The 13,759-nt window shown below is 43.3% G+C and overlaps 1 non-coding gene across 1 annotated transcript; it reads right to left on the bottom strand.

Annotated features, from left to right (window-relative positions):
* Positions 1–1,749: 1,749 nt before the first annotated feature.
* On the bottom strand, positions 1,750–1,947 carry LOC145335660 (U2 spliceosomal RNA). The gene has a single exon (XR_013885293.1). It is a non-coding gene; the product is annotated as a U2 spliceosomal RNA (small nuclear RNA).
* Between the last annotated feature and the right edge of the window lie 11,812 nt (positions 1,948–13,759).

Raw genomic sequence — 13,759 nt, forward strand, 5'->3', positions numbered from 1 at the left:
GAACGTTTATAACGAATCAAGTCTGAAAGGTACAGACAATGTGAGTGGAGAGAGCATTAAGCACAGGTTAAAAAGATGTGTATTGTTTCCAGACAGGAAAGTTAGTGAGATTTTGCAAGTCCAGGCAAGTTGTGGGGGTTACAAATAGTGTGACATGAACCTAAGATCCCGGTTGAGGCCGTCCTCATGTCTGCAGAACTTGGCTAAGGAACTTGATGAAGGAACAGCCTGTTCCGAAAGCTAGTGACATTTGCTGCAAATAAACCTGTTGGACTTTAAGTCAGTAATAGAAGGCAGAGGGTATCAGTGGAACGGTGCATTTCTGCTTGGAAGGCTATGACCAGTGACATTCCTCAGGGATCAGTGCTGGGACCTTTTCCGTTTGTAATATTTGTAAATGATTTGGAGGAAAATGTAATTGGTTTGATTAGTAAGTTTGTAGGTGACAGAAAGGTTGGTTGAATTGCAGATGGAGATACGGACCATCAAAGGAGACAGCCAGATATCGATCAGTTGGAGACTTGAACAGAGAGATGGCAAATGGAGTTTAATCCGGACAAATAAGAACATAAGAAAATAAGAACATAGGAAATAGGAGCAGGAGTAGGCCATCTAGCCCTTCGAGCCTGCCCCACCATTCAATAAGATCATGGCTGATCTGTCGTGGCTCAGTTCCACATTCCCGCCCTCTCCCCAGAACCATTAATCCCCTTGCCTATCAAAAACCTATCAACCCGCGTCTTAAAAATATTGAGCGAGGCAGCCTCCACCACTTCAACGGGCAGAGAATTCCAGAGATTCACCACCCTTTGAGTGTAGAAGTTCGTCCTCAACCCCGTTCTAAACCGCCCCCCCACCTTTATCCTGAGGCTGTGCCCTCGAGTCCTAGTGTCCTTTCTGAGCGGGAAGAGTCTCTCCACCTCTATCCTATCCATCCCATTCAACATCTTATACGTGTCAATGAGATCTCCCCTCATTCTTCTAAACTGTAACGAGTACAAGCCTAGTTTATTCAGCCTCTCTTCATAGTTCAACCCCCTCAACTCCGGAATCAGCCTCGTAAACCTCCTCTGCACTCCCTCCAAGGCCAAAATATCCTTGCGTAAGTGCGGCGACCAAAACTGCACACAGCACTCCAGCTGCGGCCTCACCAGTGCCCCATACAGCTGTAGCAAGACCTCCCTACTTTTAGATTCAATCCCCCTCGCTATGAAGGCCAGCATCCCATTAGCCTTCCTGACCACCTGCTGCACCTGCAGGCTGGGTTTTTGCGACTCATGCACAAGGACCCCGAGGTCCCTCTGCACCGTCGCATGCTGCAGTTTTTCGCCACGAAAATAATCGTCCTTCCTAGCATTATTCCTACCAAAGTGGACAACCTCACATTTGCCAACATTAAATTCCATTTGCCAGTTCCTGGTCCATTCTCCCAGCCTATCTAGATCCTTCTGCAGACTCTCCACACCCTCCGCACAATTTGACGTTCCACCAATCTTGGTGTCATCAGGAAATTTCGACACCCTGCACTCGGTTCCCTCCTCCAGATCATCTATATAAATGGTAAATAGCTGAGGCCCCAGCACCGACCCCTGGGGCACTCCACTAGTCACCAATGTGAGTTAATGAATTTTGGAAGGTCTTTTTTTTTGTTTTTATCCCAATTCAATCCAATGAAGCCCAATTTAAAGTCTCAGCAAGTTGAGACATTCCCAATCCAAGCTGACAAGACAGGGCTCTCACCTCCTGGGCTTGATCTACATGATCCAAGCTGATTGGAGAAGACATAACACCTCCTCCAAGGCTTGATCTCATTAGCATCTTAGCCAAAAGGCCAAGATGCCGCTTTTAAAAATTGCTTCAAACAAGCTGAAATGTAAACTAATGAATTCAATCAAGCGCAGCACGTCGATACTACACTTGATCTTAGCCAAAAGGCCGAGAATTTTGGAAGGTCTAATAATTTGGAAAATATAGAATAAATGACAAAATCCTTACGATAATTGAAAGGCAGAAGGATCTGGGTGTACAGCTGCACACGTCACTGAGAGTGGCATGCAGGTGGACAAGGTGAATAATATAGCATGTGGCATACTTGCCTTCATCGGCCGGGGCATTGGATTAAAAAAAATGGCAAGCAATGTTGCAGCTTTATAGCACATTAATTATGCCACACTTGGAATACAGTGTTCAATTCTGGTCACAATACTACCTGATGGATGTGGAAACTTTGGCGAGGGTACAGAAAAGATTTACCAGAATGCTGCCTGGTATGGAGGGCAATAGCTATGAGGAGAGGTTGGAGAAACTTGGCTTGCAATCACTGGAACAACGGAGGTTGAGGGGTGACCAGATAGAAGTCTATAAGATTATGAGGGGGATGGACAGAGTGGATAGTCAGAATCTTTTTCTCAGGGTGGAAGAGTCAATTACTCGGGGGGCATAGCTTTAAGGTGTGAGAGGCAAGATTTAAAGGATACGTACGAGGTAAGTCTTTTACACAGGGGGTAGTGAGTGCCTGGAACTTGCTGCCGGGGAAGTGGAAGCAGATATGGTAGTGACGTTTAAGGGGCGCTTCGACAAATGCATGAATAGGATGGGAATAGATAGATATAGTCACCGGAAGGTGAGGCAGTTTTAGTTCAGCGCAGGAGCATGGTCGGTGCAGGCTTGGAGAGCCGAAGGGTCTGTTCCTGTTCTGTAATTTTCTTTGTTCTTTGTTCCCTGTTAGATCGGAATGCAATGGAACAGTTTGCCGGAAACTGACACATTTATTAGCAGGGAGACAATTATCAATGCAAGTATTAAATTCACAATCCTCCGGAAAGATTTTTCTCTGAATCTAACGGATGTCATTGTTTAACTCATTCTTTCATGTCATGGGAAATAAAGAATTGCATTTAACCCCGAATCTCCTCAATCCTCTTTCAGTGTCTTGTGATGCCGTGCGCGGCACACTGACAGAGTGGTTAGCACTGCTGCGCAGGGACCAAGTTTCAATTTCAGCCTTGGTCACTGTCCATGTCGATTTTGTATCTTTTCCCTGTGTCTGCGTGAGTTTGCTGCGGGTGCTCCTGTTTCCTCCCACAGTGCAACAACGTGCGGGTTAGAATGATTGCCCATGCTCAGTTGAACCTAGTGCCAGGATGATGAATGGGATAAATGTTTTTGTGAATGTGTCCAGGGTGGCGCAGAGTTGAGGGGCCGAATGGCCTCCTTCTGAATTACAGAGACTCTAAGATGAAAGAGCTCACCATCTGCTGGGGGCTCATAGCTACTGCAGGTATTGGCCTTTGTGAGCTTCCGAGAAGTTCTGAGACTTGCTGGTCGCATCGGGAACTTATTGCTGACATATGAAGATTGAAGAATATTGTCAAGAATTCAAGTTTTCAGCAGGACTTCGCTTGGTGCACTCACCTGCTTATAACAAGGCATTGCACATGAATTCTGTTCTCCTTTCCAAATATGGAGTTATTGCTTATTGTATCCGTGATTATTTCAGACTGCAATGTGTACTTTCAATGCACTGATCAGACAGAACCATCAGACGTTGAAGCAGGAGTAGGCCATTCATCAGCCCGTAGAAAGTGCTGAAACACATCAAAAAGATTCTGCCATTGTGATGTTGATTAGCCCGCTTGAAGATACCTTTAAGACAGTCAAGACTTCCTCCTACACGGTCTTTATTTCTGACGGGCAGGGCAAGGTTCCTCTGTGAAGTGTATGAAGGTGATCGTAACCACATTTCCGTTTGCCAATGGCTGAATTTTTTTTCGAAATGTATCTTGTGACTTGGTCCTTCACTGCATGAGGGATGCGTCCAAATTGGAAATGTACATTAAACAATTAACTTGGCCAGTGGTGCAGTAGTCCATGACCACAACAGGATTGATGGTACATAATGATCATTTTTTATCAGTCACAAGAAGGCTGGTATTAACACTGCAATGAAGTTACAAACAATCACGAGGGAACGGGTGCAAATAAATCTTGCCACAGCTGAACCCAGGGAATTTGAATGCTCAGAGAAAAATCGAGTCAAGGTGGCGAAATGTAGTATGACTGTTGAGAAATAAGAATGATGGCAGTGACAGCTGCGTCTATTACAATCCTGTATTACAGACTCCGTGTTTGCTGTTACAAGAGTCTGATCGTACCTCAAGCGATGGAGATGGCAATGGTGGCTAATAAAGGTGATACAACGATTTTTGCACGACCCCTCCTAGTGAGTAGAACAAATAGGAAAAAAAAATGCCAATTTTTCACATTAATATAATTTTGATTCGGAGACGTCCTTTTGACTTGGGAAAATCGTGAGAGAAAAGTAGAGCAACAGATCCGAAGCCCGCTAGATTCCATTGTGATCCCTCAAACCACTGGTATGGACAAAGCCTGCGAATCTCCCCACTGGGACAGGTAGAACTTGATCAAGGGTCCGGAAGGAGGACTGAAGCAGGATATAAATTTTAAAATCCTGAAGATTAATGTTGAATGTTGCATTAATGATTTCAGAATGGACAAACGCAGTTATGAGAGTTCCATCTTGGCATCATGGGAAATTAACCGAATTCTACTCGGGTAATTGAAACCTTGACCAATGATATCTCCAGGGACGGCTGACCCAACAGTTATAACAATAACAGCTTTCACATCCATCAATGGTTGAACAGGACAAAACAGATGATTGTGAGAAACTGGAGGACAACAACCAAGAGAAGGCTTGTGAGATAATGGGAATATCCACTGACTGAACAGTATGGCTAGTTAAATAACTTATTGAGAAAATCTTTGCGAATAGAAGGGAGACAAGTGCTATAAATGTGTTACAAGCCCTGTGCAATGGAAAAGCATTTTAACAGATTGTACGTTTCTCTCTCTCTCTGTCTAGCTTTTGCGTGTCTTATCGACATTGTTGTCTGAAACTGACAGGCTTGAGTGGTCTCACCTTTTACTACAACAATTCAAAACCATGACCAATTCGTTTTGAACTCATCTTGAATTCTATTTGCCTTGATGTTTATAAGAAGATTTTTGTTCCATTTTCTCAACAGAACTGATATCCACAGTCCCTACTAAATATCACTTTCAAGAATGTGGCCTTCTTCTTAAAGTGTGGTACCTGGGCCTGAACAAAATCCGCAAGGGGATACATTATCATGTTTTATTGAAGGTTTGCTAGAACTTTCTTGAGTTTTGTACTCGATGTCTTTATTAATAAAACTAAAGTTCGCGCTTGTTTTATGAAAACGCTTCTTATTTTATCACCAGGCTTTGCTTTTGACTGTGAGAATCCCCAGGCTGGGTGTCCTTGTTCCCTCTTTAAACTGGATCTTTTCACGTTACCCACAGTTTTCTCGCTCATCATTCGCCAAAGCAACCCCTCACTAGAATTTAACAGAGTTTACATCATGAGCCGTTTAGCCATTATTATTCATATGCCAACTCTTGGGAATGTCAGTCGTGATACCACTGCATTGCACGTTTCTTTGCTTTCTGCTTGTTGTCCATCTGTGCGAACCTCACAACACCGCACCACCTGCCCCGACCTCCCAAATTACATGGTTCACCGGAAATATCAGTCTAAGTTGCAGGTGTTAAAACAAATCAACAAGGGGCGGTTTCGTCCCCAATTTACATATTTTATGTTCCATTTCATGTGAGCTGAAAATTACAATTATGAAATAATTCATAAATTCTGCATCGCTACTTATTTATAATTGTACGTCAATCAATGTAGCTGAATTGAGGTTAGTTGATGGACAAACAGTCATAGTATTTAATAATCACATTTATCATTGACTCGTTACGCAAAGACACTGATTTGTGATGCAGCCTTTCGGTTAAAAAAACTGTAATTGTATCAGTAACTGAAAATTAGCGCGCATGCAAGTTACTTTCACATCACTGAGCATGGGTAAGCAATCACCTGCCTCATGTCCATAGATATCAGAATCAGACAACTGATGGAATTGAAAACATGTTGAATTGGTATTGTCTGATTCTACTGCGATGCATTCTTTCCAATTCTTTGACTGATTTTTATAGATACAAATATTTAAACACTCATTAATCTATACGTCCGACTAATCCACTTTTAGACCCTTGCTGACTGTTTGTTTCAGTTAAGATGTGAAGTATGTTGTACAATATTGTCAACTACTTGGCAAGAAAAAAGAAATGCGGAACTGAGATGTTTACAAAGGGGTATTTTCAGTTCCCTGCCCCACAATTTATTCTTCACGGTCACTCGCTTTTACAGCAATTTCTGCCTGAGAAATTGAAGAGGAACCGAATAAGTATATTGGCGCGCCCAGCAATATAGCTGAGATAACGCCGTCTAAGTGACACGGTCTGAAAATAGCATAGACTGAGTTGCAAGACATTGGTTCACTCTGTATAAAGCGCAAGCAAACTGTGTTTCTTCATAAATAAAGACAATTTGGGCTGTGACGAAAATGGAGGTACATGTTTTCTTTCGGTTGGTGACATGAAAGCAGTGATAAGCGCATCTAGTTGGAAGGAGAGAATCAGTTCCTTGTTTTAGTTCCTTATGATACAGAACCGCAGGTTATTAGTGACATGGGGGCGAAATCCCGCTGCATATTGCGGTGAATGTCACTGACACGGATTGGTTGGATATATATATATAGCACATACATAAATAATCCATACATATATAGCATCTTTTACTATCGCATGATATTTCATACCACAGCACCAGCTATCAGTATTTTTTTTTAAAAAAACAAATAACAGCTGAAGAAAAAGAAATATCCATAGAGAAAATGTACAAGTCAACACATTTGTGCTCAGGGATAATGCCGTCTTTCACTGGACTTCCATTCATTGACTCACGTTCCTGCAACATTCATCAATCAAAAATAATAAACTCTGACCCTTGACAACTTCATTACGATTCCTACAATCGTACAATGAGTACAAATTCTGGTTGTGCCTGGACATGATTCACTTTCAGATTTTCAGGCAGAAACTGATGATTTTATTGAGGAATTTAAGAATTGTGACACTCCAAGGGACGTGAATACAACTGGAGTGGCCAAACCTCAGAAAAAAAAATAAATTTTGCATTGAGACGTCAGGTGATCATACCTTAGTAATGAAGAAAGCCTCCGTCCCTCAATAAGGTGGCCATAGACAGAATGGGAAGTGTATGAAAGCTAGACTTCTTATCAATCTGTGACAAGATAAACGAGGAAAGAGCCAATACTGGGCATGGGCGTCCCAATCGTTTCAATGTTATTATTAATGCCAGGATTATATAATTTGGATAAACTTCAGCCATGAACAATAAGTGAGTTAATTAGTTCTCGTGATCACTCGCCCTTAGCAATCTCAGTGCCAATAAGAGAATTGGTTTTCTAAAAGGTCATTTCAAAGATTGGTTATTCCTTGTATAGCGAAGTTCCGTCTGACATCAGTGATTACTATCACTGGAGGAAGGTATACAGTAGATTTTCCAAGTAACATATTCCAGACCGACTGTTTCCCCTGGCATTTACTATGGACTTAGAATGTGATTTAATTAGACTGAATTTTGAAATAGATAGATTGTGCAACAACAAAATATTGTGACATTTTTAAATGGACAACACGTGAGCTGAAGAGCATCTAGCAATATTGTTTGGAATGCGTAGTCAAGTGGCGGGAGGAATTCATTGTAGAGACGTTTGAAGTGTCAGTTTTTGGTAGGAAGAATGAGGGACGATGAAAATAATTAAACAAAGTGTTCTGAATGGAATTCAGGCTCAGAGGGACCTGAACAGAGACCTGCAGAAACGAATGTATGAAATAGGATAAGATGGTTAAGCGGATAACTGAAAATTTCATCAATTTCTGGGACACAATTTCGTAAGGATGAGAAGCTACAATGTAAACATGAAGAAACAGTTTATTGAAATGCTTTTACAAATCAGGGACTTAAGCTGCACCCATCATTTGGTTCCTTTAGTTCCTGAATATCTCTCCTTCCGAATACGAATTCAATCAATGTTTTTGGAAAAAAAAGTTGGCCATCGGATAAGGGCGTGTCTGGGTATGCCAGCATTGATGAATTCATTGCTGCCATTGAGGAGGTGGTGATGAGTTACCTTATAGAACGGTTGCAGTCCACCTGGATTTGGAACACATCGGGCGGGATTTTCCCTTCCCACTGCCCTGGTCGAGTAGCATGGCATTAGGAAAAAATAGTGACGTTAGAAAGGGAGTTCCAGGATTTTAACCAGCAACAGCAACGAAACAAGGATTAGCGACCAAGTGGTGATCTTTGTCTCTGTGGTAGAAACGCACTGAGATGTGCAACAGGGTTAAGATTTTTTACTTAACAATCCTAAAAGCCTAAGCAGAAGTGACCGTCACCCTCAATTTTTGATGCACCAAGCTTCAAACAAGAGAATATCAAACCATTTATCTTGTTTGTCCTCCCAAGCCATTTATTTATTTTTGCCTTTCAATGAAATCATCCTTCATTTTCAATCCTTCAGAAAGCGTAGGCTCCACTTATCCTCACAGCACATTCATCTAATCAGAAAGATTTTCCTTTCGATCCTTTGTTTCAAAATAGGACACATAGAAATTTCCTGACGAAAGGAGAATGGTGCAGAGTAATCCAACTGTGGTCAAGTCCAGCAAAGTAAACGTCGAAACAGTCGAAGATTTAACTGGCACCTGTTTGCCAATTGGTTCAGTTGCAGATTTCCACCTGCATTTGGGAAGGAGTCATTCCTTCGAGAGCTGCAAGCCAATGAACTGGTCACCAATTACTCAGGGCCAGCAGCATGAAAAAAAACTCCAACTCTCTGAAGTTGTTCCAAGCCGTCCATTCTCCATACGTGCATCGTCAATTTTAATCACTACATTATTTGGCTTTCAATTAGCAGGGGTTAATCTCTATTATTTTTTCCAACAGCTCTCCAGATCTCTACTCCCTTCCCTGCTTGAAGGTGATTTGTAGTAATTATTAACAGTGATGTGGGAAATAAAGACTGATTACTACGATTATTGCGATTAATCTGAGCTACACATATGAAGCAGTTTCATTACATTTTCCCATTACAGTGCGCAAATGTATTATGTGTTTTGTTACAGATAGTGTGACCGTGTCGGAAAACATCTAGTCGTCTCCAGCTTTTATACCTCATATGTCCCTGTAGCTTGTCAGTCCAGGAACATATTACAAAATATTCTTACCACATGCGCAGGGAGACCACAAAAAGATGCACAGAAAGATCGGCCCCATAGAAATATGCAACCCTCTGCACTTTGGAAGGAGAAATGGAATCATAGACTATTTTCTAAATGGGGAAATACTTAGGAAATCAGAAACACAAAGGGACTTTGGAATCCTTGCTCAAAATTCTCGTAGGTTTAACGTGAAGGTTTCAAATGTTTAACGTGAAGGTTACAAATGTAATGTTAGCATTCATGTCGAGAGGGCTCGAGCAGAAGAGCAGGCATGCACTGAGGCTGGATGAGGCTCTTGTCAGAACCCATTTGGAGTATTGTGAGCAGTTTTGGGCCCCTATCTAAGGAATGATGTACTGGCCTTGGAAAAGGTCCGGAGGATGTTCACAAGAATGTTCCCAGAACGAAGAGCTTAACGTATGGGGAATGGTTGAGAACTCTGGGTCTGTATTAGTTGGAGTGTTGAAGGATGAGGGGCGAATCACATTGAAACTTACATGATACTGCAAGGATGGGATGGAATGAATGTGGAGATGATGTTTCTGCCAGTAAGGAAAACTAGGAGCAGGGGTTCAACCTCAGGTTAAAGGGATGATTCTTAAGACAGACGTGAGGAGGTGTTCCTTCAGCCAGAGAGTGGTGAATCTTTGGGACACTTTGCTGCAGAAGCCGTTGAATATCTTTAAGGCAGAGATAAATAGGTTCTTGGTTAAGAAGTGGGTCGGGGGTTATGAGGAAAAGGCAAGAGAATGGGGATGATAAAAATATCAGCCATGATTGAATGGCGGAGCAGGCTCGATGGCACAGTGTAAGTCAAGTAGCCTAATTCTGCTCCTGTGTCATATCGTCTTATAAGAAGCCCACTCGTTGCCTTCAAACAACCACACAACCTCAAACAGACAATTGTCCACAGCAAGCTACTACCCAGTCTTCAGGAGAACAGGGACCACGACACGACAGAACCCTGCCACATCATCCTCTTTAAGATGTGCCTGATCATCGACACGGATGCCATCATCTCACGTGAGAACACCATCCATCAGGTACACGGCACATACTCTTACACCTCGGCCAACGTTGTCTACCTGATACGCGCAGGAAAGTATGTCCCGAGGCATGGTACATTGGGGAGACCATGCAGATGCTACGACAACGGATGAATGAACATTGCTGGACAAAACACTTCAGCGGTCACGGGCATTCGGCCTCTGATCTTCGGGTAAGCATTCTCCAAGACGGCCTTCAGGACAGCACAGAGTCGCTGAGCAGAAACTGATAGCCAAATTCCGCACACATGAGGACGGCCTCAACCGGAATCTTGGGTTCATGTCACACTATGTGTAACCTCCACGAAATGCCTGAGCATCAAAATATCACTAACTGTCCTGGCTGGAGTCAATACACATCTCTTTAACCTGTGCTTAATGCTATCTTCACTCACATTGTCACGCATTTTTTTATGGCATGGCCAATCAACCTAACACACACATCTTTGGACTGTGGGAGGAAACCGGAGAACACTCACACAGACACGGGGAGAACGTACAAACTCCACACAGACAGTGACCCAAGCCGGGAATCGAACCCAGGTCCCTGGAGCTGTGAAACAGGAGTGCTAACCACTGTGCTGCCCTGCGGCCCAATATTGATTGCGCTCAACAGACTTGTAACAATGCGATGGAGGAGGATTTCCTCGAAAGTATAAGGATGGATTTCTCGAACAATATGTCGAAGAACCAACTGGCGAGCAGGGTATCGGAGGCTGGGTATTGTGTAACGAAAGGTGGTTAACTTGCAACCTTGTGGTTCGAGATCTTTGGAAAAGTGTGACCACAATATGGCAGAACGCTTCATTAAAATGGCAAGCGGAACTGTTAATCCTGAGACTGGTTTCCTGAAATGAAGAAAAGCTAACATTTATGGTTCGAGACGTGCATTGGCTATCACAGAATCATAGAAACTCTATCGTGAAGAAAGAAGCAATCTGGCCCATCGAGTCTGCACCGACCACAATCCCACTCGGCCCTACCTCCATATCCCTACACATTTACTCTCTAATTCCTCTAACGCACACATCTCAAAACACGAAAGGGCAATTTTAGCATGGCCAACCAACCTAACCTGCACATCTTTGGACTGTGGGAGGAAATCGGAGCACCCAGAGGAAACCCACGCAGACAAAAGGAGAATGTGCAAACTCCACACAGACAGTGACCCAAGTTGGCGATCAAACCCAGGTCACTGGAGCTATGAAGCAGCTGTGTTAATCATTGTGCTACCATGCCGGCTAGGGTAAGCTTGCAAAGGATACTGAAGGGGTTAATAGTGGACAGGAAATAACAGATTTTAATGACACATGAATGACCTTCACCCACTGTACATCCCTCTCAGGCGTATGAGGAAAACGGGGAAGATGGTTCAACCGTGGATAGCAAGGGAAAAAAGGGACAGCTCGAAAGTGAAAGAAGAGGCACAACAATTGGCCAGCTAAAACAGCAAACCTGAGCACTGGGAGAACTTAAACATTCCGCAGAATGGGACAAGAGGTTTAATTCAGAAGGGGAAAATACAAGAGGAGAGCATGCTTGCGGAAAACATAAAAGCTGACTGCAATATGTTCTATAGATATGCAAAATGGGGGAATATTAGACTGTTGGAGACAAAGGGTGGTTCCTGCATTAGAATCAAATGAAGTCATACGGGCAACAGAGAGATGACAGAACATCTGAACAAACACTTTGCAGGTGTATTAATTGAGGAGGACACAAAACAACTTCCATAAATTCTAAGGGAGATGCAGTTGAGCATGAAGGAGGAGCTGAAGGAAATCGATATTAGTCAGGGAATGGTATTTTGGAATTTCCTGGAATTAAAACCCGAAAGATCCAGGGGCCTGATGTTCTGAATCTCAGAGAACTCTTTGACGTGGCGCTAGAAATAGTAAACGCACTGGTGATCATTTTCCAGGATTCTACAGATTCTGGGAGAGTTCGAATGGATTGAAGGGGGGTTAATGCAGCCTCACTTTTTCAAAGAGTTGGGAGAGAGAAAACAGAGAACTATGCTTTAGCTTGACATTGGCAGGAGGGAAAATTCTGGCATCAGTTATTAAGGATGTAACAACTGAGGATTTGGAAAGCAGTGATAGGTTGCCTCCAAGTCGGCGTGGATTCACTAAAAGAGCACACACAAGATTGACAAATCTTGTGTGTGTGTGTTTTTTTTTAAGTTCGTGACTTGCAGAGCGTACAAGGATGAACCAGTGAATTTTATGTATTGGGATTTCCAAAAGACATTGACGAGGTCCCAACTACGAGATTAGTGAGGAGAACCAAATCTCATGGTATGGGGGGTAATGTGGACAGAGAACTAACTGCCAGACACAAAACAGAGAGTGGGAATAGACAGCTCTTTTAAAGAGTGGCAGATATTGACTCATGCACCTCATTGTTCAGTGCTGGGATCCCAACTATTTACAATATACACTAATGATTTCGATGAAGAAATTCAATGTAATATCTCCAAATTTGCAGAACACATCAAGCTTGGTGACTATGTGTGTGCTATGAAGAGGATGGTCAGATGTTGTAGGGTGACTTGGGCAGGCTGAATGAGTTGGTGAATGTAATATAATGTGGATGACTGTGAGGTTATTAAGTCTGGTGGCAAAAACTGGAAGGAAGATTATTATCTGAATGGTGATGGTTTTGTCAAGGGCAGGTCGTGCCTTACGAGCATAGTTGAGTTCTTCGAAAATGTGACTGAACACATTGACGAAGGAAGAGCAGTGGTCGTGGTGTACATGGACTTCAGCAAGGCGTTTGATAAGGTCCCCCACGCAAGACTTCTTGACAAGGTGAGAGGGCATGGGATCCAAGGGGCTTTGGCCTTGTGGATCCAGAACTGGCTTGCCTGCAGAAGGCAGAGAGTGGCTGTGGATGGGTCTTTTTCTGCATGGAGGTCAGTCACCAGTGGAGTGCCCCAGGGATCTGTTCTAGGAGCCTTGCTGTTTGTCATTTTCAGAAATGACCAAGATGAGGAAGTGGAGGGATGGGTCAGTAAGTTCGCCGATGACACGAAGGTCGGTAGTGTTGTGGATGGTCTGGAAGGATGTCAGAAGTTGCAGCAGGACATAAATAGGATGCAAGACTGGGCGGAGAAGTGGCAGATGGACTTCAACGCGGATAAATGTGTAGTGGTCCACTTTGGCAGGACCAATGGGATGAACGAGTACACTATCAAGGGCAGGGGTCTTAGCAGCGTTGAAGAGCAGAAGGATCTTGGGGTCCGGGTGCACAGGACTCTTAAATCGGCCTCGCAGGTGGAGGATGTGGTCAAGAAGACGTATGGTGTACTGGCCTTCATTAATCGAGGGATTGAGTTTAGGAGTCGGGAGGTAATGCTGCAACTTTATAAGTCCCTTGTCAGGACCCACTTGGAGTACTGTGCGCAGTTCTGTTCGCCTCACTATAGGAAGGACGTAGAAGCTATTGAAAGGGTACAGAGGAGATTTACAAGGATGTTGCCTGGATTGGGAGGCATGCCTGATGAGGATAGGTTG

The sequence above is a fragment of the Carcharhinus amblyrhynchos genome, unplaced genomic scaffold (assembly GCF_965287045.1).
Source record: "Carcharhinus amblyrhynchos unplaced genomic scaffold, sCarAmb.v2.hapA scaffold_39, whole genome shotgun sequence".
Taxonomy (NCBI): Eukaryota; Metazoa; Chordata; class Chondrichthyes; order Carcharhiniformes; family Carcharhinidae; genus Carcharhinus; species Carcharhinus amblyrhynchos.